The sequence below is a fragment of the Lutzomyia longipalpis genome, chromosome 2 (assembly GCF_024334085.1).
Source record: "Lutzomyia longipalpis isolate SR_M1_2022 chromosome 2, ASM2433408v1".
Classification (NCBI taxonomy): Eukaryota; Metazoa; Arthropoda; class Insecta; order Diptera; family Psychodidae; genus Lutzomyia; species Lutzomyia longipalpis.
In genome coordinates, this window is record NC_074708.1 from 21,208,051 (window position 1) to 21,220,019 (window position 11,969).

The window sequence follows — 11,969 nt, forward strand, 5'->3', positions numbered from 1 at the left end:
ATATTATTACATATTACATACGAGGTAAATTGTCGCTTCACTCTAATTTACCTCGCCCCGCTTCGCGGGGAATTTTTGCGCTTCGCGCAAATTTTAGAGGGAGAAAGGAATTGTGATAAATTGAAATATATATTGGTAACAACCGCCTGGTATCAGGAGTCTCTGTACCAAATTTCATCACGATCGGATCAACGGTGTAGAAATGCATAGTTGTACAGACACGAAATCCTTTCTTTATTATATAGAGAAGAAGAGAAGATGGGCCACGCAAAAACTTTCAACAGATATTACAAAGGGAAAAAGTGAATTTCACACAACATTTATGGCGCCGAATTCAAAAAGTAGTCAAAAAAGCATGAATTTTATATGGGGGCTATGTGAAGGGGGGCTCTGGGGGGAAAATGAATGCCGTTGGTAAAAACCGCCTGGTATCAGTAGTCTCTGTACCAAATTTCATCACGATCGGATCAACGGTATAGAAATGCATAGCTGTACAGGAACGAAATCCTTTCTTTATTATATAGAGATGTATGTTTTAATCAATTAATTTTTAAGAACGACTTTTAAAACCACCCGTTCTTTGATTACAATTTTAAGAATATTTAGAATTGCCCATAAAAATAACTCAAGTTTAAAATCTCAAAAATTTAAACCCTCATCAGTCCTCAAAGTGAAATAAACATTTTCTATTCAATGGAAATTTTTTTTTATAAATTAAAATTTTAGGGTAAATTGTGATAGAATAGGATCAACAAAGGATTAAAGAAAAGTTCATCACAGCTAAATTTATTTTTAAATAGAATAAATTATTCAAAGAGAAAAGTTGTAGTGCTGAAAATAATAAGAAAACTGTTCTATTTATAACTTTACTTTATTTTAAATTGTTTAATTGGAGATCATTGCAAAATACCTCATTGCAATGATTATAGTGTTTTAGATTGAGCTTCTAATTAATTATTGTACGAACACAGCATGTTGCTTATAAAATAAAATTTCTATACACTCTTGTTTCAACATATGTGCTGAATCCTGAATGAATTTTGGACACAACACACTGCACAGCACATATTACATGCTTATATGTATGCTGTTGTACACAAATGAAACTCATATCTTGTCCTTAATTGCAACTGTATCAATAAGAATATCTCTCATGAAAATTTTAAAATTTACAAACCACAAAAACATTACGTTCCTCCAATGTTGTACGCAATCAACACGTAAAGTCTACACGATTTCTTTTTGTGTACACACACGTGATTATTTGTATATATGAAGTATCCAAAAATATTTCATTGATCATTTGGTCATTAAACTTCTCAGCAAAATACCAAAAAGAAAACAAACATCCACATTTATAGCCCAATTCTTTTTAGTTTCCAAGAAAAGCGACTTTAACCATCATAGTGGGAGGTTTAAAGTAGACTAAACGATATCAATTATAATCCCATGAGTTTAGAAAGCAGCTTTCCTTGTTGACCAAGTCAGCCTGATAAATTCCATTTCGATTGAAATTCCATCTGAAATATTCAATATTCATGCTAAAGTCAATGCCAGTGAGAATTTGAAATTATTTGTGGGGCGAGCCAAAGAGGATCTAATGTATATTATGGGCTTATGTATATGGGAATTTTTAAGCATAGTGTAGGGGGGGGGGCTTAATGTACAAGTGAATTTTTAAATAGGCCACTTGGTGATTTCCTTCATCTTTGCCGAAAACTTGCGTCATTTATTCAAAAATCTTGTTCATCATCATCTATCCTCTGCGTGTGCGGGGAGAGATTGGGATGATTTGCCTCCTCTATAAGCTTTTGGTGTGAAGATAAAGCAAAGAAGAAAACATTTTGATATTCCACTCTGGCATTCTACTAATGCGAGAAGATACTTTGTGAATTACCCTCTGCGAGAATGTCTCTGTTTTCGTGTTGCTTTTTATGCAAGGAAAAGAAAGGAAGACCCACCTCCTTTCTCTTCAATTTTTTTGCACGCGAGAGGGGCTTTTCTTTCTTACACTGAACACAAAATACACCACCCAGAGCTTTTGGATACCATATGGATGGAATGACTCTGGGGAGATTATCTTTCATCATTCATGTGCGTTGGATGTGGCGAAAGGAGGCGGCAACAAGCGGGGAAGAAGTGCGGGAATCAAAAGGAATCAAGATCGAATTTTTCGCGATAATATTCAACCATAGTCCATTTTTGCTTTCTTTTTTATTTTGTGGCTTTCATCGCAGAGTTTTGTGAAGGAGGGAGGGGGGATGAGAGTCACGAGATAGCCTTAAGGAAAACCTCAATTTGAAGGCGGAGAAATGTAATGGGTTTTCCAGGGTGCTGACTGTGAAGCCTCTTGGACGTGATGTGCGAGAATCATCCATCTCGCAAAGAACCATTCAACCCTCCTCAATGATGTACAATTTTCTCATCTATGGTGTCTCGCTGTCTTTTCTCTCAAAGCTCTAAGTACAACAGTTCGTTCAATGGGTACTCCCAACCACCCACCCTTCTCTCATTCCTATAATTTCATTGCTTATGACTCTGTATATGTCAATATAGCATGGGGAGCATACAGATGGCACAAAGACAATCATGCTAAGAAGAGGGCTTCGCAATTCCTCATTGTCTTGATCGGATACAAATTGGAAGCCAGTGATAAACGGCCTGAGGGCTACAGCATTTCGTATTCCACATTGTCTGTTAAGTGCCTTGTACTCTGATCCACTAGTTAAAAATTTAGGCATAACATATTTCTCCCATTCAACCTTATGAAGATTTTAATCATAATTCTCGTTCAAACCGTAAAAAATTGTGAATAATCGTAAATTACAGAATGGTAGGAATAAATTTTTTAAACTTCACTACACGTTTGCACTAATGGTCCTTGACACACAATTATATATGTATTATGTTGAGGACCTAAGCAGCAAGAGAGGGGAATGTTCGAAAGAGACGCAAAAAGTGGGTGTGGTTTTTGAGAAATTATGAGAGATTTTCCTCCTGAAAGCTCACCCCCTTTGATATGTCGGTAACTGTCATCAATTCCGTTTTAATTGCTTTCTGCACCCCTTAGAGAGTGAGTGAGATGCCGAAAGCTCTAGCCAAATTATTTTGTTCTCAAACCTACAGCGAAAATTCATCGCGATCGCTTCGACACCAGAAGCGTTTTGGGGGTGTATTGATGGTAATTAAGGTCAAAATGGAGAGGTTTGAGGGTGGAAAATGTGTCTCCACGTGTGTGAATCTAATTTATGTTAACCCCGCTTCCGTGAAGGCCAAATACAAACTCGAGGCCCTTGGCTCAATTGTAATGTATGTAGGTATAGGACGTATAGGATTTAATGACTCTGAAAATTAATTCATTATTTTTTTTGTGAAAATCCTCAATTTTCGAAACATTTATAAAAATAGAATTGGTAAAATGATTCCTAAAATGCTCTCAAAAAGAAACATTAGCGGACTTTATTCATGCCTAGATGTACAATTTAACTCTCAAACTTTTTTCTTCCTGTCGAATGAATAAGGATTTTCGTTATTTTTTTATGCTGCCCAAATGATAAAATTTTAATCATAATATTGGGTTCTTTTCATTTCACACAGCTTCAAAGTAGTGAATTCTCCTAATGCCCCATCTCCCAAAAAAAAAAACGTTTTTACATGGAGCGTATACCTACACCCAAACTGTGATGCCAAATTGCGGGGATTTACAGGAAATAAGAGGCCTATAAATGAAATGCACAATAATTAATTTGAACAATAAACATGGATAAAAACTAAATTGCCCTCTAAATTTAGCGGTATGTCAACACCCTTGCCAAAAACAGCTGAACAACCCTCAAGCAAAATACGTGTTCCTTCCTTCAAGAACTTTCGTATCCAGCATGAAAGGGAGATGTGCTTGGAAGAAATTTTCAAATGGAGAAAGTTTAAGTTGTTCTTCCAGATTTTGTCCTACATTTTCTTCTTATAAAATTCCGGAATCCTTTTTTCAAACTTGTTCTTAAATTGAGAGTTGATGTATGTGTCTCCATTGACTTTATCAGCTTAAAAATTTCTTTATAAAATCCAGTTAACAAAGTGTAGCAATAAAATTTAATTAAATTGACATATCAACATGCAAAAAAGTTTAATTTTATATTCAGTTGAATTTATGCTAAGCTATGAAAATGCGATTATAAAAATATATAAAATAAAAAATACATACTTCATCCTAAATGTATGGAGAATTAGTACGTCATGCACCATAAGATAACTCATACCGGAAATGGTTTAATTTGGCGTTGAAATATTTCCGCTGTGTATATAGCTAATGTGTTTGCACATGGAGTCAATTCAGGTTGCTATAGTGGAATACTTTTCATGTATATTTACTCGCTTTCACATCTCCTTGTGGAAGAATTCTGACTCATAGAAAGCTCCTTGTAATCTTGGATTATTTCTTTGTATAGTTATTTTCGTATGATAATACATAGAGAGGCTCGTGGGGTATGTGATTTGGCGATAGTCCGCATTTATCTTCTACAAAATGAAGTATCTTTCATTAATTTTTTTTTGCTCTGAAAATAGGTCAGTCAGATACTCCCAAAAATCCCACTTTAGTCAGGCAAATTGGACAGGAAGCAGTGCATAATTGTGAGGATGATATAAGAAATTAATCACCCAATTTTATTGATACGCCTCACTTTCATCGCATGATCTTCTCACAGCACGTCCCCATCCATTGTTCCACATTCTCCTTCATGCGATAAATCGCCCCAAGTGTCCCCTTTACGGGGGTATGTCATTGGATTTGTGCTCGTACGACGAAGGACGCATGTAGCCCAAGGTTGAAGAGAAACAAAATTTGTACAAAATATACATACAGTTCACATAAAAGAAAAATCTTTATTTACGATACTAAACAGATGAAGGAAATGGTTTGCAGATGCTGACAAGTGTTTCTGTCATTTGTACATGAAAAGAAATAACTTTGTATTACAAAATCCATTCTATTGTAGATTTGCTATTAATTTCTTTAAAACTTAAGGTGTGTGTTTTTGAAAGGTTTATTTTGTACTTTGTCTATTTTTGATAAAAGTTCTATAATAGCTTTTAACCACGTTTAACCCCAAAGGATCAGTTTTAAACATTTAGAATCCAACTTAACTAAACTTGTCGTAAATTTATCTTCTTTAAAGAGAATCCTCAATTTGTCTTGTGAAGGCAAACTTTGAACTATAAGGGAAAACCTATTGTCCTCTCAATGTTAGAAGTTTCAATTTAAAAGGAAATGAAGAAAAAAAACTGTTAAAATGTTTACAATAACAGAAAATTATAAAAACTTAAAAGCTCAAGTCAATATAAAAAATTGAAAATAAAAGAAAAAATTAAAATATCAATTTTCAGCATTCACACTATTACATTTCAATGAAACTTTACTGATTAAAAAAAAAGTTCAAATGAACTTTAGAGTTCCTTTTTTTCAACTACAATTTCTAATTGAATGTGCATTTCAATTTGAAATGAATGCATTGTGCAATAAGAGAAACTTTTAAAAGTATTTTTTTCTACTAGTTTAATAACGAAACTATATTATTATTACTGCAATGATAAATTCCGATCTAAATTGAAATATGAAATTCACATTATAATCCACAAATTAAGTATACCTATATAAACACAATATTATTTAAATATATGTATATCTATAGGTATGTATATAATATTGAGAGGTAGGTTAATTGTATTGCGGTTCTATATCACTGAAAGGTTACAACTCAATGGTTTCATTTCGTTCACTTGAGCAACCACATTTTCCCTCAATTCACCCCACAGTACTGGAAGGCCCTAAAATGAACCTCTAGGAAGCCCTATCGCAAAATTTGTTGGGACGGAAGTGTGAGAAGATGGTTGTGGGAAAGCAAGGAAAATGGATAAAGGAGTGATAAAATTCCCCCGCAGACACTCAAGCTTCTGCCGCGCCATGAAAGCTCATAAATATAAAACGGCTGCGTGGATATGTGTGGAAAATTACATTTATGGGGAGCTTTACAGTTGTACCAAAAGCAACAAGAAAACTTTTTGCGCGAGCTCGTCTCCCTGTTTTCTTTATATTTTTTTTTAGAAAAAAGCCATATACTTTATAATACGTTATACATATTTTATAATCTGTTTAGAAAAAAAATTTAAGCTCTGCTCAGAAAAAAATGTGCTTGTTTTAAAATTTATTTTCAATTTTTAAATGATTCGTTTGCAATAAACATAAAATTCACTCTAGGTAAAGAAAAACAACCTTTTGAAATCATTAAAAAACAACTGTGGATAGTTTTAATAAAAATCTTACGACTCAAATGAGAGCATAAATAGCTTTTCTATCTCCGGCATCCTTTTTAAAAAAGTTATGAGTTGAGTAAAAAAGTGAGGGTGATGAATAAAGTGAAAGAATAAGAGGCAACTGACGAGTGAAAAATGTAACTAAATGCTTCAAGCACATTCCACTCCAATAATTTCAATACACTGTGGCAGTAAAGGGAAATAGTTCACATGTGAAATGATGATAATAATGATGATGGTTCGCTTTATAGAGGGTGTCTGTCTGGAGAGGACTCGGTTTGTGATTTATCTCATACCACCATTCTCACGTTTTCCTCTCTCCAAGTGGTGCCACCTTTTCCCATATTGCCCAGCAATCGATTTGGTATAGCATGTTTGGGGACATCCATTCATAACTATTCGGACTCGTCACCAAAACGCCCGGATTTGCGATGGAAAGTGGGCAACCGCTGCTGCATGGGGATGAAATCGAAAATCGGAAATGAATATCCAAATCACAATGAACGAGACACCCTTTGCCATCAACCGATACTGCCGAAAGGACAAAATTTATATAAAAGCATACATATGTATATATTGGAGCTTTACTCATATACATACATACCCATGAGTGAATGTTGTAATAATATGAGATTCATCTCAACTTTTCCACACTTATCTATGTTAGCCGTTTATTTTGAGAGAGATGGAAACATATCTCCATAATGGTATATACAGAATTCTATCTACATACAGTGATTTTTATATAATGTTTATATACCTCTTGGAAGAATAAGTCTGTGGAGAAAATAGGGATAGCACTGTTACTGACATGTGTTCATGTACAATCAAATGGGATAAATAGAATTAGAGTTGAAGAAAAAAAAAAAGAATCATGTGAATTTCCATTAAAAAATTTCCAGTACATAAAAGGAAAGTACATACAGGAAAAGAGGACCGAAAATCATAAATCAGTTAAGGACCTCTTAATCATAGATTCACAGACTTTTGAATATTTTCTAAAGTATATATTTGAAACAGTATAAAAGCTTTCAAATCAAATGTGATTTTATTCAACCCATTGCTTCCTGCCATCCTATTTCATACTACAAAAACTATATACAGTTTCATCTTCTTTTCAAGAAAGCTCAAAACATAAAACTTATTTATTAGGTAGTCTTTATGTGTTGTTTATTTTATTAAAATTATTTTTTACATGAAACTTTTGTCATTTTTTTTACTTTGAAGAAGAAATCGCCTGAGTTGTATTGAAAATGCATAAAAAAAATTATTTACTTATTTTTCCGAGAGATGTTTCACGATCAACATAACGTTTACTTTCCCAGAAATGTATCCAAATCTTTTGAGTCACCTTCTAAAAATAGAAAATTAAATATATTTATCAAATTGTACCACATATATATCAAAAAGGGACTGCGGCTGGAAAATCTTGGTGCGAGAAACTTTTCTATTTTATTCTCTTCAATAGATCCAATATTGTAAAATGTTTGCTTTACAAACACTCCACTTCGCATCTTATCGTATAAAATCATTCTTTCAATCGGATATTGTATATTCACTGGAGCATCCACACCGTAATCCATGGAGTGTAGGGAGGTGGATGCGGAGAAGAGCACACACAGTGGTGGTGATGAAAAATAAAGTAACTTTTCTTCTTTTAAGATCTCTTTCCAATCTCTTATGCTATGGTATACGCAGAAAAGTCCTCTGGCGACTCTTGCGAGGAATTTGCTTATAGATGGGTACGGGGAATAGTCATATATTGTCGACAGTCAATAGAAAAGTGCCCTTTTCATGCTATATATAAGTATATAAAAATTTCCATTTTCTTTCTCTGCAAATGGGCACATAAGAGCTTTCTCAGAAGATAAAGTGAAAGGTGAGTGGTTGGGGGGCAAAATCGATCAGTCTCTCAGAAAAGACAGCACGTTGTGTATGAATATTAGGGGAGGGAAAATTGGGAAAATCACTGCACAACATATGCTCCATTCTATAGTTTTTCTTTGCCTCTATTTTTGCCAGACGCACCACATGGTGCTTTTCCTGGTCTGCTGAACTCCTACCACCACTTGAGCATCCCCTACTGAGATTACTCACACCACCATACCCATGTCCCTCTGTCCATCTACAATGCTCTTTTCTTCAATTTGTACCGCAGGGATACAACCACTCTGTGGTCAATGTTTGCTCGGAATTAACAACCTTGCGATGGGTGGCGCAATAAAAATTGTCCCCGGGAACTTTTCAAAGAAATTTTCGCTTCTGCTTTGGAAACTTTTATATACCACCATTGTAGAAGGATTTTATATAGTAATACAATCTCGGAAGGGATGAAAAAATCCAAGAGTTCCGTACCTTCCTCTTTTGAGGGGAACGTAGATGGCGCGCGGACTGGTGCAAATTCGGGGGTAAGCGAAATGCAAGGAGGACCTTCCTCCCATTCATAAGATCATTTGCTTTCGAGCGCTCATGGTGATCACTTGAAGGGTCGCATGAGCTGAGCGTTTTTTCTATATGGAGTTTTTTCTGTATGAACTTTTTTTTTCTACCTACGATGAGTGGGTTGCAGAAGAGGTGCACAAAAAAGGGCTGAAGGAAGAAAAATGTACACGGAGTTGAGTTCAGATCTTGCAACATTTTTGGTTGTACATTAGTGGGAATGAACAGAAATACATTTTCTTTCCCTTTTGCACAATGAGATCTTCCAAAGTCTCGAAGAACACAAATTTTGTCTTTTCGAGCAAAATTCTGCCTCCAACACGCTAGCTCACTCAACACGAGCTGATATTGCTACTAATGAATTCAAAATTTGCAATAGAAAACTTTTATTTACTTTTTCTTTTAGTTTTTTACAAGTTTTTTCAATCTCTTTTTGAGTCAACTTTGAATCAAAAATTTTCTTTTAAAGGTTAGTAAAATAATAATTTTGAAAACTCCGTGGAAATAAGAGAAAAAAAAGTTGATTAAAAAAAATCAATCAATATTTGGCTATATCAGGATAATATAAATTCTATTTGACGGTTTAACGAAAAAAATAAACACAACTTTTATTTTTTTCAGCGATGTTTCGGCATATTTTTTGTGGCATCTTTAGGATTTATAAGTGTGAAATCGTATGGATCATGGGACAGAAAACTTTATATAATAAAATTAGAAAAAAAATGGGGCTCACGATCTGACGTCTGGGGCTGGGGCAAATTAAATCAATTTGCATATATGTTTCTCTGCAGGATTACCGAAAGGCAAGATATTTTCCTCGATAGGTCAATCTTATACGATATTTTCTGTCCTACAATTTTTTAGGCCATTTGAGGGAATATGAGTTTTTGAGCTTTTCCTATCTTTCCACTTTTGCTTTTCGTGAAAGTCGACGGATAAATATAGTCACCGGTGGGGTAAATTAAGTTGATGGTATTTTCCGGCTTTAGAAATGATTTTTCACCTAAAATATTAATTGCAGTCTCTAATCTAACCTCTCATCTGTTAATCCGTTACAAATCCGTGATGTTTTAACCACTAAAACAGAGAATTATACAAATTTATTAACCATGACATTTTTCGAATGGAAGGCTAGAAAATATCTATCTTAATATATAAAGCTGAAAAGTTTGTTTGTTTGTGGCACATGAACTCCTCCGAAACGGCTGGGCCGATCTTTATGAAATTTGGTATGCGGAGAGGAGTTCAATACGAGTTGCAAGCGCTATATGGGATTCCGCTCCAACCCCCCTTTATAGCGCCCTCACAGAAAAATTGATTTTTCCCATTTTCTACCTGCTGAAGGGTCAGATAACGGGATTTTTTTATTTTAAAAATTTTTCAGGGTACCGTATTATTCATCCCCCTTACTAATATACGCCCCTCTTTTATACCTTAAAATGGAGTTTGCTCACATGTGATTGGGGGTTCGGGTTGACTAGTTCTATATAATAAAGAAAGGTCTGTTTGTTGGTAATCGTCCTGTCTGTACAGCTATACAAATCTACACCGTTTGTCCGATCGCGATGAAATTTGGCACAGAGGCTCCCTATATCAGGCGGTTTCGAGTGGCCGTATTCATTTCCCTCCAAACTCCCTTCAAGTAGCCCAATTTTAGCTAATTTTTACCAATATGTTAGGAATTCTTTTGAATCTCTATTCATTAATATGTTCCGCCACAATTAATTTTTATCAAAAACTTGCGCGAAGTGAGGCGAGGTAAATTAGAACGAAGCGACTCCATACTATTTACATTACTGACTGAATTCGCCACAAGTGACATGTCCAGGTTAAAATAATTATACAAAGAAATCCCTTTAAGTTAGTTAAAAACACTCATGCATTTCGTATTCTGCACTACCCAGCTAGTGAAGAAATATTGAAAAGGCTTCAATTTGTAAGGGACGACCGTAGGCGAAATGTATTTTTTATTAAAAGGCGGATTTTCGGTCTCTCACTCGGCTAATTAATTTTTTTTTTTATTTCCGGCCAACGTTTCGGACTATTTAAGTCCTTCCTCAGGGCCTACAACAATATAAAAGATACATAAGACTCAAAAAGACCTTCATGACATTATTTTCTTACAAGTAATAGACAAAATTAACCACGTCAAGAAATAACAAAAAATCACTACATCCACAACACAACTCTCCGAGTGAGAGACCGAAAATCCGCCTTTTAATAAAAAATACATATTGAAAAGGCGTTAAAATAAAAATATTTAAGAATACCTAATTCTTTCTTAACACTCTAAAAGAACTTTTTTAGGCCTCAAAGTTTTCTTTTTATTCTTAAAAATGATCTGACAATCTTTTCAACATAATGATGCAGTCGATGATCTACTTCAAATATCTCAATTAATGAATTCTAAATTCCGAGCAACAAAAAATCACAGCTAATATGCCGAGACATCGCTGAAAATTATAAAAAGTTGTGTTCATAGAATAGAAAATAGATTTTCTTTTATTTTATTATTTTTTAATAGAAAAAGTTTCTATTATTCTGGTGTAGCCAAATATTAATTAATTATCTTATTTTAATCAATTCAATTTCATTTTTTGAATAATTATTTTTTTTTAAAAATATGTTTTTTTTTTCAAAACTTACATTTCTACAGAGTTTTCAAAATTATTAATTTACTAACCTTTATAAGAAAATTTTTGATTTAAAGTTGACCCTGTTGGCGCATTCCCGCCAACAAAAATGAGAGTGCGCCGCCGCGCGGGAATTTCGGAGTGGAATATGGTAACCCTAACGGCGGAAAGGGACCAAACTTCATGCTAATATCTTTTTTTTCACCCTGTCACTCTCTCTTCCGCTAAATCATAAAGGGAAAAAGCCACGCGAAAGTTTTCTCGGCAAAGAAAAGTGAAATATTTAAATTAAACTAAAGTTTATTGTGAAAAAAAAACCCGTGTTTTCCTTCCTTCGCACCGGGTGCCTTCATCGGCAAAATATTCGCGCATTGTCTAGTGTCGGATACGCAGTTTTTCCGCGGCAGAAAAAATTTTTTTGTTCCGTCGACCCGGAAATATTCTAATAATTAACATCTTTGTCTTACCGTGCAACTCCAGGTAGACGCCCTTTGCTGTTGAAGACTTGGCTATCCACACTGACCATCTTTGTCTTACCGTGCAACTCCAGGTTCGTGACTTACCATTTTTTGTTCCGTCGACCCGGAA

The 11,969-nt window shown here is 34.6% G+C and overlaps 1 protein-coding gene across 7 annotated transcripts in view; it reads left to right on the forward strand.

Moving 5' to 3' along the window:
* LOC129789532 (probable G-protein coupled receptor 158) overlaps positions 1 to 11,969 on the forward strand; it is a 49,804-nt gene that overhangs the window by 11,252 nt on the left and 26,583 nt on the right. The gene's annotated exons all lie outside the window — the stretch shown is intronic.